Here is an 18,751-nt window from a genome sequence, read left to right on the forward strand (position 1 = left end):
AGAAGATTCTTTGCCAGCGAGGAAACAGAGTATGTTTGTCTGCTTTCAAAATACTTGCCTTTTTTGTTTTGTTTTGTTAATTACAACTGTGAGAACTTCATTCAACATTTCCAACAATGAAACATGAGAAGATAGCTAGTTAGCACGATTTCATCTTGCACAACTGATCTCTTGGAAATCTCACATTATAGAGTCCATACACAGCAGCAGCAGCCGACACCACTGCCTTCCTCGTCCTAAGTTCAGTGGCCAGCTTGTATTCATAACAGCTCAAAAGAGAACAAAGTAAAGTATCATCCAGATCCCTTACTATTGTTTTCTTAGATACAAAATCATCTATTCCTTCTTGAAAGCCATCTTTCTTTAAGAACCATGCCTGTTTTTCCTGACTGCGGAATTAAGAGAAACTACCACCTGAGTAGTCCATAATGAGGAGAACAGTGGTCCTTCGTATCTGCAGAAGACTGTTGAACTTTCTGGAGCTCTAATCCAAAAATGTGAAATTCCCTTTGTAAAGAAAGATAAAGGACTGTCTGCTCTGCTGACCACCACTGGAAGCATTAGCCTGCCCTCGAGCTAGATGTGGATCTAGTTATATCGTAAGGAGTCTCACCTGAACGGCAGTTCTGATTCTAGACAAGGTAACATCATGGCAAATTTTCAATGCTTTTCTTTGGCTTTAGGGAGTTTGGCAAACTTACACAATTATCTGACAACTGCTCTGGGGTTGTACATTGCAAAGATGAAAGCCTGACTTGTGGCATCTTGAACCCCCACTAAACTTAAATTCAACCACTTTCATGTGTTAAGGCACTGTGCCTTGCCTATGCTAGACTTTTAAAATGTTAGTCAGCACGTTAGCTAACATCACACTTCAAATTCAAGTCTACACAAGGCCTCAATGGGTAGCTCTCTCTTTGACTCTCTGTGTGAAGTCTGTCAGCTCTTCCTCTATGAGGGGATGGAGGAGATCCTGCCCAGGAGGTGGAATTAAGAGTAAGGTCCAAAACATGGCACAGGGAAGGAATGTTTCCTGCATCAGGGAACTGTGGCTGCTCCACAGCAAGCGAGGAATGGGGACACAACACAGCCACTTTTCTCCTCAAATATGTCTGCAGTCAGACACAGAAGAAATCACACAGCAGAGCCTATAAATGGAGGATTTATTTTTGTTTTGCTTAAACTAAATAGCAGCCACTTAGAAAGAGGTGCAGATTCCGTTCTGTGCATATGGAAATGCAAGAGGAAAAAGGCACCAACCGCAGCCCGCTCTGGTCTTTTGGGATAGAGGCAGTGTTGCTGTAGGTGCTCAAGGGAAGGAGACAGAGCTGCCTAATGAGATGTGCCTGCAAGCACGTGAAGAGAGGTGGAAACCAGCCTTAGAGCTGTTGGGACTCTAACGGGCAGAGTGGCCTAAGCTCCAGCTATCTGTTCTTTTCTTCTGATCCCCAGTGGTTCAAGAAAAATTTGAATCAAACATTCTACACACATTTCACAAAACTGTAGCTATGTTCTTAATATGGCTCAAAATTTCCTGACTTGAATGCAAAATATTATCCTTAAAACTACATTCAAGTTTAATTTCCTAGTACTTTTTGTTGTTTTTCTAAAAAAATAAAGGGTACCTTCAGCATTTAGCACATCTTTACTTATATTACAAGCTCTGCTTGTAACAAATTCAGGAGTCACACAGGATTTTTAAATTCTGCACAAGCAAGGATCAAAGTGTGCAGAATTTTCAAATTCCTCAAACTACTGAAGGATTTTATCATATTGTATACAGTCTCCAACACCAAATAATACATTTTCTATGCTAGTATTTGTCTATGAAGAGTTTTCAAGGCAGGTATTAAAACCACAGTTCAGAACATTAGCAAGAAGTTGCTCACACATGTGCAAAATAGTTCTTATTGCGTTGCTAATTTACTGTTTTCTTCTGACAAATCAGCGAAGAGATTACTTTCAGTAGAGATTAGCTACATAGAAAGTTTCTAGGTATTGTGACAGACCCAGACCAGTGGGGTACAGGAGTCTGGTAGAAGGCAAATATACTGGCCACTGGATGAATAGTTTTCTGTTCCCTGAGTGACCAGAGCAGGGGCTGCCCTAGAGCAATCAGGAACCCGCTAGAACCAATTAAGACAGGCAAGCTAATAAAGACACCGGGAGCCAATTAAGAACTTTCTAGAATCAATTATGGGAGGCAGGCTAATCAGGACACCTGGTTTAAAAAGGACCTCCCATCAGTTAGTAGGGGGGAGCGTAAGGAGCTCGGACGTGCTGCTGGAGGACTGAGGAGTACAAGCGTTATCAGATACCAGGAGGAAGGTCCGGTGGTGAGGATAAAGAATGTGTCGGGAGGAGGCCTCAGGAGTTGTAGCTGTCACGCAGCTATTACAGGAGGCATTCTAGACAGCTGCAATCCACAGGGCCCTGGGCTGGAACCCGGAGTAGAGGGTGGGCCTGGGTTCCCCCCAAACCTCCCAACTCCTGATCAGACACTGGAGGAGATGACCTAGACTGTGGGTTTCACCAGAGGGGAGGTCTCTGGGCTGTTCCCTGACCTACATGGTGGATCAGCAGAGACTGTGGGGGTTGTTGTTCTCTTTTCCCCCCATGCTGGCCAGTGATGAGGTTATCTGAGTGAACGGCAGATTTGAGCCACGGAAGTGGTGAAACTGAGGGCTGTCATGAATCTCTGAGGCAAGCAAATCCGCCAATAAGCACAAGACCCATCAAGGTAGAGGAGGAACTTTGTCACAGTATGAAGTTCAACATATGCAAAGTTCATTTTAATAGTTTTGGCCTTTTTATAAACACTGCAGAAAGTATTTATTTCACCCTCATGTAACTTAGACACAACTATCATTTTGTGCTCCAAACAAGGAATGACCTTTTGGGCTGAGACAATGAAAAAAAGGCTTTTGCCCAAACAGAAATTTTTTCTACGCTTACAAATCACTGCTGGAGGTGGGGAAGACACATAATGAAAGTAACACCATAATCTTAAACGAAGCATTTGCTACCACGAAATGTTTTGTTCGTTTTTTTAAAATAAAAAATTCATGCTCTGATCACCTGGGTCCAGTTCATTTTCTTCCAATTCAGGAAAGATGGTGGGAATGTACCATAAAAAGACTAAACCATTAACAGAAGTAATTCTTTTGTGCTAGAGTAATCCTGCAAAAGCTGCAAACTTGGGCTAATAAGGGTTTTCCCTGCTGTTTGGTCTTTTCCAGGATGCCACATCATTTTCTGTGAGGTGGAAGAGTGTCACTGTGGCATGCTACAGAATCTGTGTGATACAAAAGGTTTTCTTCTTTTGATCTGCAAAGAATCTGTGTATCACACATGATACCAATGAGTCTTGGCAGTTACTATTTGATATCTATAACATTCAGTAACACTAATACTGAAGGAACATTAATTTGGTCCATTTGTAACATTTAATACACATTGACTGGAGTAAGGTTACCAACTGGCAATAACGTAGTGACATTTATTTTAACATTGCTGCCATAGTGGCTCTCAGCACATCATTTACAAATGCTGTAAAAATTCAATTATCTTGCCAGGAACATTTTATTATTATTGCACACCTCCTTTACTTTACTTACCAAGTTCCCAACAAATCTGATTTGCCTTATTTAATTTACATGAGCAAAATTAAGTGTTACTGAGTTAGATGCTTATTTAAGCTCCTCTTCGGCTTCACAGGCTAAGAAAAAATCCATCAGATGAAAAATCCATTTAATCCCCTTTAGTATTTCAAAAATGTAAATTACACTAGCTAAACATTCAGCTTTTAAAAAGAAGCCATTATGTAGGCTATCCTATTTGCACTTGGACTAAATGAATAGTAAGAAAAATCCACATTAAAGGTCTAGCAATATTACAATGAATCCAAAGCAACTGAGACCTAAATACAAAATCCCAGTGGAACCTAAACTCAATGGGACCTTTACATTAATGACTTGGATGCTGGAGTAGACAGCATACTTATAAAACCTGCAGATAATACCAACCTAGGAGGGGCTGCAAACACTTTAAAATTTAAAAAATGACCATGACAAACTGGAGAATTGGTCTGAAATCAAGATGAAATTCAGTAAAGATAAATACAAAGTACAAGACTTAGGAAAGAAAAATCAAATATACAAATATAAAATGGGGAGTCACTGGCTAGCCAACAGTAGTGCAAAAAAGGATCAGTGGATCACAAACTGAATATCAATCAGTGTGATGTTGAGAAAAAGGCAATGTCATTCTGGGGTATATTAACAGGATATTAACATTCTGGGGTATATTAACTACTCAGCACTGGAGAGACCTCAGCTGAAGTACAGTGTCCAGTTTTGGGCACCCCACTTTATGAAAGTTATGAACAAATTAGAGAGACAAGAGGTTTAGGGTACGTTAGCATCAAAAAGACCCATGGCAGTGAGTCTCATAGCCTGGGTTAACTGATTTTAGCTCACACCACAGAGCTAAAAATAGCAGTATAGATGCTTGGGCTCAGCTCCAAGACCCTCACCCCTTGACAGGTTTCAGAGCCCAGGCTCCAGCCCAAGCATCTACACTGATCTTTTTAGACCTGCAGCACAAGCCCAAGTCAGTTGACCTGGGCTCTCAGACTTGCTACCATGGGTTTTTCTTTTTGCTGTGTAGACATACCCTTAGAAAACATGAGCTATGAGGAAAGGTTGAAAGAACTGGGCATGTTTAGTGTTGAGGTGAGAAGGCTGAGGGGAAATATGAAAAGAGTCTTCAACCCTCTAAAGGGTTAATATGAAGAGGACTATTGTCAAGGTTCCTTCCCCACTCTGAACTCTAGGGCACAGATGTGGGGACCTACATGAAAGACCCCCCTAAGCTTATTCTTACCAGCTTAAGTTAAAAGCTGCCACCACCAAAGCGTTACACAAAGAACAGTGAAAGAGCCCACTTGGAAACGTCTTTCCCCCGAAAATCCCCCCCAAGCCCTACACCCCCTTTCCTGGGGAAGGCTTGATAAAAATCCTCACCAATTTGCATAGGTGAACACAGACCCAAACCCTTGGATCTTAAGAACAATGAAAAAGCAATCAGGATCTTAAAAGAAGAATTTTAATTCAATAGAAAATACAAGAATCACCTCTGTAAAATCAGGATGGTAAATACCTTACAGGGTAATAAGATTCAAAACATAGAGAATCCCTCTAGGCAAAACCTTAAGTTACAAAAAGAGACAAAAACAGGAATATACATTCCATTCAGCACAACTTATTTTATCAGCCATTTAAACAAAACAGAATCTAACGCATATCTAACTAGATTGCTCATTAACGCTTTACAGAAGTTCTGACCTGCATTCCTGCTCTGGTCCTGGCAAAAGCATCACACAGACAGACAGGACCCTTTGTTTCTCCCCCCCACAACTTTGAAAGTATCTTGTCTCCTCATTGGTCATTTTGGTCAGGTGCCAGCGAGGTTATCTTAGCTTCTTAACCCTTTACAGGTGAAAGGGTTTTTCCTCTGGCCAGGAAGGATTTAAAGGTGTTTACCGTTCCCTTTATATTTATGACAACTACTATCAATTGTTCTTTATGTCCCCTGAGGGTATGACAAGAAGTAATGGGCTTAATTTACAGCAAGGGAGATTTAAGTTAGATATTACAAAAAAACTTTCTAACTGTAAGGATAAACTATGGAATAGATTACCTAGGGAGGTTCCCTGTCATTGGAAGTTTTTAAGTACAGGTTAAACAAACCCCTGTCATGGAAGGTTTAAGTATACTTAATACTGTCTGAGCGTGAGTGGACAGACTGGATGATGTCGAGATCCCTTCCAGCCCTACATTTCTATGATTCTAAATAAAAAACAAGCGCCTTATCTCAAAGAGAAGATATATCAAAGTAATATTAAGATTCCCACAGTATGGGCATTTTCTGTCTTCTCTTTTCAAAATTACGAGTACGACTTGGTAGGCTAAGAAAACAATACCATGTGCGCACAGGGTATTGTATTAGCATTGCTGCCTGTCAATTAAGAACTTCAGAGTCTAACCCAACAGCCCTGGATCACTGACTTTGAGCATGTAGAAGTTTAAATGCAGTGTAATATGTTAAGTGAATAACTGCAGCCTTACCTATGCATTCTTAATGCTTTTGTAGGACTAAATTAGCACCCTAACCTTACTTAAGTGTTTTGGTATGCCAATTTTAGATTTTCTGTGTTTGAAGTTGATACACTTTTCCCTTCTCTCTGACAGGCAAATAAAGTCCTTAGAGCTCCAGGCTGCATGCAAAAATCAGTCAAACAATTGCGTGTGACAATTACAAATCCAAAGCAATTCTAGCAAAAGCTTCTTAAACACACACAGCTTCCCTTCCCCGTCCCAGTCACTGACCTCTATAGCATTCCTGGATCACCAGTATTAACTTCATGAGAACATGGTCCATTCCTCTCCCAGGATTTTCTTCAAGACCAAAGCCGTGCTCCCACTAGTTAACACAAAAATAAAATGGAAAGAGGTTAGTATTAAAATCACCCCCAGTAGCACCACACTAGAGTCTTGCCATTTTGATAGCAGCATCTGCCGGGACTGCTTGAGTGGTCACAAACCAAAGAGGTCTTTTACTTGGTCTCTTGCACAAGAATTTTAATGAACAACATGTTCACTATGACTACATGTAATGAACAAGAAGACCTCACTGAGAAAATAAAATTGACCGTGAACACCTGAGCAGCAAAAAGAGTTATCTTGCTTGTCAAGCCCAAATTTCTGTTTTAATTAATACAGTAGCAATCTGTGACTAGCAAGAATATTACACAGAGTAAATGAGGTCTGGTAGTTATAGCAGACTAATGGGAACCAGGAGATGTGGGTCCTATTTCCAACTCGGCCACTGATTCCTTGTGACATTTAAGAATGCTGCCTATCTTCTGGACTTCAATTTGCCCAACTTCAAAATGGGTATCAGGTTCCCTCCTAAGATTTTAGAGACAGGTGGAAACAAGCCAACACACATCATTGGTCACCCAAAACTAAGGTAATTGGAAAAAATTAAACATACAGTTCAAAAATATTTGTTTTGCTATTATTTTACACACAATTAAAGCTTAAAAGAAACAGGAAAACTTTCAGGGAACTGAATGCATGGAGGTAAAAAATTACAGCATAGTGGCTGCATTACCCTTTAAGGCTTTGAGAATGCTCTGGCATTAATAAAGCTTATCTAGCTCAGAGGATGTTGTGAAGCTCAATATTTGTAAGGCACTTAGTTTTAAGTATTACTGTATGCACTCAGACAGAGTCACTTGTCTGGTTAAAGCAACAGTTCAGTATTAATGGCTGCATAAAGATATTCTCTCCCAATATCATTCTACAGGACCATAAAGTTCTTCACTGTAGGTAGGCAGGGTGGGAGTGACTAACAAAGTGAGCCTCTCAGGAGCCTGCTGGGATTTTTGAGTTAAGTGATCCATAATTTACAAAATTTCTATATAAAGCTCCGAGCTCTCACTTCCAGTACCATCACCACTCTACACAGAACAGTTGTCTTGTAGGCATAACAATCAGGAACTCTGATAAACAGGAAATAAGAAGCATTTAAACAACAAACCTACAAAATATACAAGATACACTGATCAATAAAAGCTTAACCCACAGTTTTAATTCAGAGAATTTGTAGCACCATTCTTAATCTGGGCTGAAAGAGGTAGGTATGGAACCCCTACTCTTAACAAAACACTACATTAAAAAGAACACAGACTGCTCAAGTGGACATATCCTCAGTATAACCATCACTAGTGATTTCTTGGCTGTATATGTGCTCTTCTCATCCTTGCAAATTACAGTCATGATTGTACCTCCTCTCTGTTACCTTACTCACCGCCACTACGCACTACACACGGCCTCCATTGCCTATTGTTTGTCAGACAGGAGCTACACTCCCATGAGCCATCAGAGATTCAGCGAAGCAGGTCTCAGCTATGACCTATGATCCGATATTAAATGCCCAAAAACTTCATTAAGGCAGAGTTAAGGTTGCCAACTAGTGCTTTGTGCCCTTCCAAAACTATTTTCAGCAACACTCAAACTTCCGAAAACCAGGAAATGAAGAGTTAGCACCCTTGCAGCACAACCTTAACTCAACCATCTGAGCAATATCAGCACATGGATGTTAGAGCATTCCAATCATCATTATTAAACCAGAAATTTTGGTCTGAGGGCGAAACTTTCAAAAGTTGCTCCTGCAAAGTGAAGACAGAGAGCAAGGAACATACATAACACATATTCTTTGAGGGATGCCAGGGGTAGGGCTCGAAATCCTAGTGCATGCGTGTAGTTCAGGTTGAATGACCACAGCATGTCTCCTTGAAACACTGAGTTAATGTGACAGACTACTTGGAAACCCTTTGGTTGTTGAAGGACCCTTACAATAACCCACAGTTTGGACTACGGGAGTGTGAATAGCAGTGTGCACCCATGTGCTGCAGTGTAACTCTCCCACGCAGTAATTGTGGGCACAAACGAAAAGGTTCCTAAATTCGCATTAATGTAATCCTGTTTGAAGAGGGCTACCTTAACATGAACTAGGACCCCCGCCATCCTAACTGCAGGGCATTGTAGACATCACCCGAGTCTTGCTACACATGCACATTAACATTCTTTTTGGCTCAAGCTACTGGCGCTCCAACTTGGGGTACTCGAGTTAATACTGAATAACTTCAACATCACACACACAAACACACAAAGTGGCAGTGGGTACTGTGCACTAGCCAAAATAAATCCCAAGCAGCTAAGGGAGGATTACAGCCATAGCTTGGGCCCCAATGTGTGCAAAAAAAGTTACAAAATCACCTGATTCTTCCAAAACACATGATTTATTTTAGGGGAGTACCTCAGGAACTTCTTGAGCAAGTGGTCTAAGTGCCAATGGGACCACTAATAGTACCCAGCACACACACACAGCACAGAAAATTTCAAGACAATCTGAGTCAGCATGTAGATTTTAGAGAACTAAATAGTTCTATTATAAACAATAAGAAATGTTCACCCTATAACTACAGTACACCTGCAGCTTCACTATGATTGCCCACTTCACATCCCCAATAGCCGAACGCCCACTCCCGCCACCCCATGCTCTCCTCATACACCACAGATTCCTGACATCCGTGCTCTCTTTTAAATGTCCTCTCTATACTGCCAGCTCGCCATGGTGCACTGGAGAAACAGAATCATCTTAACTTTCTATGGTCACTGTAAAAGAGTGGAGCTGGTAAGTCAGCAAAGGCAGAAAGAAATTTGTAGCCTGTGTCAGAGCTGTTATCAGAATGTAAGTTCATACGCGCACACAGTCTGAAGTTTGTGGGAACCCTGGTGTTTCGGTCAGAGGAAATGAAAGAAACGAAAAAAAAATTGTTTCCTCTGTACAAGTTAATAAATATTTTACTAAAAAGTCAAATACAAAATTCAACTGTCCTATGAAGAGTTATTTCAACAAAATTTGGAGACAATATTCAGTTATGGTAATGTGAAACAGAGGAATTTTACTCAAGCTCTGTGTTTCAACAATCACACACATTTTCAGAGGGAAGGGTTTGCCTTCCTAATCAAACCCAATCATTCCCAAGCAAGCACTCCAACACTTTGATCTAACTGTGATGGCTTCTCTTTCAAACAGCAGAGGACATGTCCTTAACTCAAACTTCAGTAGGAAATGAGGCCTTTTTCTTTCCTTTATCCAACGATGAGAATCATTCTTATCAAATGCCTCTCCAGTGCAGTCCTGTTTGCATGCATACACTGTGCTTCAACTCTGAACCTGGTTTTTACTCCTGTAATGGTCTTCATGGAGTTTTCCCTTCACCTGTTCTGTAATTTCCAATAATCACCCTTCATTCTACCAGCAATTTCACTCTCTTATTCCCTCTTCAAACTATTTTGCTAGCTAATTTCCATTGCAACTACACTTAAAATCATACTCCAAACTCATCCTGTGATATTAGCTCTTGCTGTTTTCTAAGAATATACAGTAGCTAGAACTTCATGAAAAAGCAAATATGACAAACGCCAAAAAATCTAATGTTGCTTCCATTAAAGGAATTTATGCAGTGCATGGTAGTGGCACTTTCTACAGAACAAACAACTTTACAAAAATCTGAAGAGCAACTAGCAAAAGACTAAACAGCCAAAAAAAAAAAAATAGTGAGTGCATCAGATGCAGGAAGCCTGCCAAATAATCAGTGGGGTTACTGGATGACCAAAGTGCTAAAGACCACTCCAGTAAGACTGCAGAGAAGTTCCAGATTGAGGTGTCAACACAGGAGGTTTTGGAACAAGTTGATAAATTAAACAGATAAGTCACCAGGACCAAATAGTATTCACACAAGAGTTCTGAAGGAATTCAAATGTGAAATTGCAGAACTACTAACTCTCATGTATAACCTCTCTTTTAAATCAGCTTCTTCTATACTAGATGACTGGAGGATAGGGAATGACACACCAATTTTTAAAAAAGGCTCCAAAGGTGATCCTGGCAATTACAGGCCAGTAAGCCTAACTTCCACACTGGAAAATGGTTAACTATAGTAAAAAACACAATTATCAGACACACAGATTAACACAATTTGTTGGGAAAGAGTCAACACAGCTTTTGTAAAGGGAAATCATGCCTCACCAATCTATTCGAATTCTTTGAGGGGATCAACAAACATGTAGACAAGGGTAATCCAGTGGATACAGCTGTACCTGGACTTTCTGAAAGCCTTTAACATCCCTCCCCAAAGGCTCTTCAGCAAAATAATCAGTCACAGAATGAGAAGAAAGATCCTCTCATGGATCAGTAATTGATTAAAAAACAGGAAACAAAGGGTAGGAATAACTGGTCAGTTTTCACAATACAGAGAGGTAAAACAGTGATGTCCCCTAGTGCTGTTCAGCATATTCATAAAGGATCTGGAAAAAAAGGGGGTAAACAGGTGGCAAAATTTGCAAACATACAAAATTCACTCAAGATAGTTAAATCCAAAGCTGACTGTGAAGAGTTACAAAGGGATCTCACTAAACTGAGTGACCAGGCAACAAAATGGCAAATGAAATTCAAAGTTGATAAACGCTAAGTAATGCATACTGGAAAACAATCCCAACTATACATACAAAATGATGGGATCGAAATTAACTGTTACCACTGAAGAAAGATCTTGGAGTCATAGTAGATAAATTTCTGAAAACATCTCCTCAGTGGGCAGAAGCAGACAAAAAAGGCTAACAATGTTAGAAACCATTAGGAAAGGGATGGATAATACGGCAGAAAATATCATAATGTCACTATATAAATTGATAGTATACCCACACCTTGAATACCCTCTGCAGTTTTGGTTGCCCCATCTCAAAAAGATATATTAGAATTGGAAAAAGTACAAAGAAGGGCAACCAAAATTATGAAGGGTATGAAACAGCTTCTATGTGAGCAGAGATCAAAAAGACTAGGACTGTTCAGCTTAGAAAGGAGACAACGGAGACAGGATAAGACAGAGGTCTATAGAATCATGAACGGTATGGAGAAAATGAATAAGTAAGTGTTATTTACTGCTTCACGTAACACAAGAACCAGGGATCACCTAATAAAATTAACAGGTTGCAGGTTTAAAACAAACAAAAGCAAGTCCTTCTTCACACACAACAACATCACCCTGTGGAACTCGTTGCCAGGGGATGTTGTGAAGATCCAAACTACAACGGGGTTCAAAAAAAGAACTAGATAATTTCCTGGAGGACAGGTCCATCCCTGGATATTAGCCAAGAGGGTCGGGGATGCAACCCCATGCTCTGGGTGTCGCTAAACCTTGGACTGCCAAAAACTGGGAGTGGATGATAGGGGATGGATCACTCGATGACTGCTTGTTCTGTTCATTCCCTCTGAAGCACCTGGCATTGGCTGCTGTCAGGAGACAGTATACTGGGCTAGATGGATCACTGGTCTGATCCAGTATGGCTGTTCTTATGTTCTTAACTTTTTATTCACAAACATGTTCATATCGTGGGTGTGCAACCACATACATGCAATATTTAATATAACAGCTGTTAGCACTATCTGATAATGCCATTAAAAAGTCATTTTTTGGTATCCACTTCCGTCATTTTGTTTTCACTGATGAACTTTTATCAATTCACTTACTCTTTGATCAGAAAATGTTAAGTGAAATCTCATCAACCTCTTCAGAAAAAAAAATTGATTGCTTGCAGAACTAAGTTTCCATTCTTCAGTAAGGCTTCCTGTTGCAATAACTTGCTCCTCTTGTGCCACAAAGATTTTTCAGCTGTATCTTTTCAAAGCAAAATATCAGGTTTCTAACACAGTGAACCTATCTGTTAAAAGTCTAACTGACAATTCACTACAGTTTCCACCCTGCTTCAACTTGCTTTTTCTTCCGTAGCAGAACAGCCTTGATCTATGATAGTTCCTTGCAGAGTTCATTTATTAGTTTCCCAACAGAAGTATTTTCCCAACAGAAAAATAAAAGCACAATTTATTAAAAAAAGACAAGACATTTGCAAAACTAGGTCTAATAGACTGCATTGTCATCTATATATAAAAATAAGAAATTACATTTTTTTAAAAAAAGAAAAAGTGTTAAAGCTCTGCCTTTAAACCAAAAGCAGAAAGCAAATGCAGTATTAAGCCTGAGGAGATGAGCCATACCTACCACAGTGATGGGCATAGCCTATACTGGCAATTGTTTATCCATATAAAGTATGTTGTTCAGCCTCAAGACCTATTTCTGTTCTGATATACCCTTTAAAAACTTGCTCATTCACTTTCTCCCACCAGCCAACTTTTCAAAATAGTGTGCTATCTTCTTACAGAGGACTAACTATTGAGTAATATATAATTGCTATTTGCTGCTATTGTATTTTCCCCTGCTCATTTCCACCACTTAAATTATGCTGTAACTTAAAATATATACATCGGCCTCATATTCTGTACGCTGTATGTTATTTCCCGTAGGTTACTCTTCAGGAAAAAATAATTTAAAAATAAATCAGGTTAAATCTCTGATTTACCTCTTGGGCTTAAGCACTTTACTTAAAAAGCCTCAAAACACCAAAAATATTGCTTACATCCCTCAGGACAGAGAAATACTCAATAAATGGTACAACAAATCCGAAGTAACATGTTACAAGTGGAATTTGTCCGTGTTTCTTAGAAAAATGAACAACAACAGTACTATGTGGTATTGGTCTGTCACCCTGGCTATTTAAATACAGTATTTGGGACTAGTGAAATGAGAAACAAAATTAAAGCAAGCAAGGATAAGAGAAAATGCTAAGCAGACCTACTACTTATCTTCATTTCTCACTTTTCAAATATGAAGTAGCTTTAAACTACTTTTCCATGTGATTTTTCTGAAGAAGGATTATTTTTTTTATTAAGTCAGGGTTGCCATTGTTACTTACATTACATTAACACCCCCAATTAGGCTCTGTTGTGCTACACACTGCACAAGTATCTAATAGAGAGACCATTACTGCCCTAAAGAGCTTTCGGCAGATAGTTTGTAGATTGCTTGCTTACTCTTTTCTCAGTATTCTGTCAGTTAGTTACAGAGCAGAACTACGCATTAAGTTTAGGAGAAGCTGCCAACTACTTTGCAGCTCTCTGTACTACAAATAAAAATAGAGCACAAATCACAGTTAGAATTGAATGAGGCTTCTGGACTGTAATTTAAATATTGCTTCATCACTGGGAATGAAAAAACTACTAACATGCCAGAATATAACCAATGCCAGGTGAAGACAAAATCCTGCTTGTATCTTAATCACAAAGGAAGCTCAGTTTGTGTAACGTTATAAATCAAACTTCTACTTGGCCTATTACAACAATAAGTCACTATATAGTGTATACCTCAGGTGCATTGCCAGGAACAAGGCCAAAGGTTTGTATCTTCAACCACTCCAGCCTACTACTGGATTCCCTAGAATGACTTTATATTGGACTATGCTGCACAATTTGAAATTTCATTTTATCAAAAACAAAGGTATTGTTTTTGTTTCACAATGAACAGAATTTGATAGAAGCAGGTTGATAAAGTATGGGTAACACCTTTCCTGTATACTTTTTAAACTGAGATTAAAAGTATATCTTTTGTAATAGAAAGCCGAACCTCAAAAGTTACCGGAAGGAACAACTAGAATCATATAGAGTGCAGGATAGGGAAGAGGCAGTTTAACATGGCCTCTTATAACCTTTTCTTCCCATTCCCAACCTCCACTAACTTAAGTTCTAGGGTCTAGAAACTGACCAAATTACTCTGAAGTGAAACTCGTATGCAGTGAGGGACCACATTTCAAACCAGCCCAGCCACTTTTCTAGTGCTGCTACCAGATTGGAAGATGAAGTGGTGGTTTCTCTTTTAAGTCCTTCTATTAACGTACCCGTCGTTCAAAGACTTCCAAGTGAGAACTTCACCTCCCAGTGCTGTGCCGCACTAATGCACCTGGACCTATTTGAAGTGATCCCTAGACTGAAGAAAGCTGAACAAGGAACTGTTCTAAGGGATACAGTTCAACTTCTTGATCTCGCAGACCAAGTTTAGATGGTGGCAAGAGAAAATATCTGAGTAGGGAGAGTGTGATGGGATCCCCAGGGTGCAGCCTGGGACTGCTGTGCCCCCGAATTCTCTCCAGCCTGGGCTATGTATCACAATGCCTTGCTATTGACCAGCAGCAAACCCCTCCAGGCGCTGTTATCACTCAACACAACCGCATGTGGAGACCCCATACCCAGCTAGATTGCAAGCATGCTCCCAGAGCCGCTCATGAATCATACAGAGAAATGCACCAGAGCCAGATCCCCCCAGTTCCCAGCACTGTACCTCAGGAATATACCATCTTGCACTGCTCAAGATGGACAGTGCAAATGTATTAATTGGTTTACCAGTTCATCAATGGAAAGTGGATATTCACCAGCCTTTGCAAAACCTGAGCAGATTTGCCACACATTTCATACAAACTCACTGTTAAAGATAAACAGTAAAACAAATTTATTGACTACAAAAGATAGATTTTAAGTGACTATAAGTGCTAAGCAAAAAGTCAGCGTTATTTACCAAAAGAAATAAAATATAAGCATGCACTCTAAACTCTCAACCCTATTAGACTGGATAATAACTAGACTACACAGTTTGTCTCACCCCCCCCCCCCCGGATACTGCAGTTCATACTACACAGATTTCACCCTTGAAATCTGGGCCAGTCTCCTCAGTTGAAGTCTTCAGAATATCCTTGCTGCTTGCTGAATAGGTGAGGGCAGGAGAAAGGGGAAGCCTGGGCTCCCTGTGTTCAGTTTTATACCCTCAGTCCATGTACTTGTCGAACAGAAGTCCAGGCATGTCTGGGGGACATTACTGAGTCTCCAGGCAAGGCTGAGCAATTCCCCTGGTATGCCCCTCTTGCTGGACAATAGTTGTTGATGCATTGTTTGACACCCCACCTGGGTGTTGGTTGCTTTCCTTGCTGTTGCCTCTGGGGAGCTAATATCTGGCAGAGTCCCCAGCTTACAGCATGTTTTAGTGACAACCATACAACACAGTTCTCATAAGTTCATATGCATTAATGATATACATATACGGATAGAGCAATTACTTTTAGCAGTTATTCCTGATACATATAAAGGATGCCTTGTAAGGTAAGATCATTTATTATATAAACATAAACATAAGGAATATGGGGGTTACAAGAAGCTCCCCAAAGTATAGAATGTCACAGAGAGGGTTATAGACTTTGGCTACTTTTGCAACTACATAGAAATTTAAATTTATATTTTTAAAATGACAGACTGACAATACTCAATGCAGGTTGAATTCAGAATATGCATCTGTGTTACTCAATAATTCTGCATTCCCTTCATAAGGAGAACACCTTAAAAAAGCAACAAGTCTACAAAGCCCCAGCGTTGGAGTACTATATATATATTTTTCATGCGGGCAACATTAGAAAAAGCACATCACACAAAAAGCTGAAAATACTATTTACGACCACCACACATGTACCACAGTAGTAAAAACCAGGGGAAACAGAGGAACCTTACATGAGAGTCCCCCATGAGACACAGAATTCTCCGGTACTAGTTTACTATGAGTGAAATCATATTCCACAGCAGAAAACCCTATGCAAATAATGTCTTGCTTAAAACCTCCAGCAATATAAATCTAGGAATAAGTGACAGGCATAGCCATAAAGCAAGACAACTTATGCCTGTGCAGGCCTCAAACTATAATAAGGCCAAGTCAATGGCCTCACCTTGATTTGCATCCAGAACAAATAAGTCAGTCTTCAGAGAACTGGTGCAACAGAGTCCACAAAGCTAAAAATCTCAAGAAGGCAAGCAGCCAAACTCAGAACCAGTCCTCAAGTTGTCACCCAGGGTAGTCCCATTCAAACTGATCACAAAAGGTATGGATGACCACTGAAAGGCCCAGAAACACAAATAACCTTATTAGATGTAATTGAAAAAAAACTGCTTCTTGCCATCAGAGAACCTGGGAGCCAAAAGCACCCATAAATTAAAAATCTCTTAGATGCAAAGTGGAAGAAACTTCTCAGGGGGGACAGAGTGACAAACACACAACTCTCGGAATCCTGCATTTGGCTTTGGGCCAGAAGAACAAATGTTCAATACAGGCGAGTCTCATCTTATGCACATTTAACATGCACGAATTCAGCTTTGCGTGGTCGAGGAAAAAAAAAAAAGAGAGAGAGAGAGAGAGAAAAATAATTTCAATACTGTACCTGTAGTACGGGCGATTCCGCCCACCATTACACTCAATGTAATTTTGACTATACGCGATTTTCACTTTACGTGCTGACTTCGGAACGTAACCCCAGCGTAAGAGGAGACTCGCCTGCATCAACTACTGGGACCTTTCTAAAGCAAAAGAATTGACTGAAGAAGAGTGATCCCATCTACCCCAGTCAAGGTTCGCAGGTGAGACAAGATTTTGAGGAAAATGTTATCACAGGCCTCTCATCAACCTAAAAAGAATCAGCCTGACCTTTATCCATTCAAGGAGGAAATCAAACAACCAACAAGAGTAATGCAGTCTCCACAATAAACACAGTCAAAAGAAATCAGCATGAAAAAGGATCAAGGGAACCCAACTATTTACTCAGCACTATCCTAAGCATTAATTACTTCCCAAATTAAATTTGCATATAAGAACTAGATTTGTAAAATAAGATTTCTTGATAACCCCAACATGGTATTATATATGTAAAAATAAACTCTTCCCAAATGTACAAATGTGAAACTCTTGTTCATTTAAACAAATCAGTACAATTTATGACAAGTTTTTTGAAGAATATTTTGTACGTATTGCATTTGATCCCTGATTTACAAAAATCATTATCTGTAATGTGACAGCTTTCAGAATGGTAGCCGTGTTAGTCTGTATCAGCAAAAACAACGAGGAGTCCTTGTGGCATCTTAGAGACTACCAAATTTATTTGTATGAAGTGGGTTCTAGCCCACGAAAGCTTATGCCCAAATAAATTTGTTAGTCTCTAAGGTGCCACAAGGACTTCTCGTTTTATCTGTAATGTAATACTCTAGAGCCATCTATGAAAGCTCCTCTATTTCTACTCGGCAAGAAGCACTTGTAGTTAGAACAGACAGATACCTGACAATGTACACAATTATGCCGAGATGGTTTTTGTAAACCAGTGTCTGATCCAAATTTAGGTCATATCTAAGAAGACATCATTGCAAGGAAACACTGACTGGCAGCACCAACCTAATAAATGGGCAGACACACACCACACTATCCGATTTTTTTAAATGAAAGCATCGGATTTTAATTTTACAAGGTGTTTTTTCAGCACATCAAAAATACACACGATAATGTAAACAAGGAGAACCCAATTTCTTAACGTGAGAACCTATTCTCCAAATACAGACACTCAAATTAGGCATGTAAAATTTTATATGACAAGTGAGTAGCCAAAGGCCAGGTTTTGATAGATAATTAAGATGCCCTTGTTCAAATACTAGCTCAACAATATGCACCCCACTAATTCATATTTAAAAGTTTAAAAAACAGATTTTACATATTTTCTGCTTTTATGAATACGAAGACACTGGCTTAATAAAGTGAGCCTCCCTGAAAATGTAGATTATCTAAAACAAAATAAGAAACAAGAAAAAAAAAAAAAAAGACTTCTGCTTATTTCAGAAAGCTAATGCCATGTTTATCCTTTAGCAGTACATATGAATGAGTACCAGGCCACAGGGCCTAGTCAAACCTTGATTACCTGAACCCTGATTCACAGAATCTTTGTTATCCAAGGGTCAGATAATTCCCTGCAGGTCTGACTGATATTCTAAATTTTTCAAGCACTGGAGCACCACTCCTGCAGAGCTATGCAAGGATTGTAACTATTGTACAGTATTTGAATTTAAGTATTTTTTTAAAATTTACATTTTAACGCAAGTTACCACAAAGTAAAAGCTTTGTCCATTCTAGTTAGTTTGCTAAATGTAGCTATATATAATGATATACTTAATATATCACTATGCTAGCTAGCCATTAATTCCAACTGCAACCCTGAACTAGTTTTTATTTATTTTCATTTAATTACCAAGTTACAATTTCTTAACAGGGACTGAAAGCTGACCTGTATTGGGGTGCCACAGGCTATTGGCCAATTGATCTCTTAAGATGTTGTTTTTATTGACGTTTATGGTCCCTGGACTGGCGTCTTAACCC

At 39.5% G+C, this 18,751-nt stretch overlaps 1 protein-coding gene across 7 annotated transcripts in view; it reads right to left on the reverse strand.

Moving 5' to 3' along the window:
* WDFY3 (WD repeat and FYVE domain containing 3) overlaps positions 1-18,751 on the reverse strand; it is a 288,188-nt gene that overhangs the window by 215,265 nt on the left and 54,172 nt on the right. For all 7 annotated transcript variants that reach the window (XM_074950515.1, XM_074950519.1, XM_074950513.1 and 4 more), the window contains exon 2: positions 6,390-6,483. The gene's annotated coding sequence lies outside the window, so the exon portion shown is untranslated. The remainder of the gene's footprint in view (positions 1-6,389; positions 6,484-18,751) is intronic.

This window comes from Natator depressus, chromosome 4 (genome assembly GCF_965152275.1).
Source record: "Natator depressus isolate rNatDep1 chromosome 4, rNatDep2.hap1, whole genome shotgun sequence".
In the NCBI taxonomy this organism is placed as follows: domain Eukaryota; kingdom Metazoa; phylum Chordata; order Testudines; family Cheloniidae; genus Natator; species Natator depressus.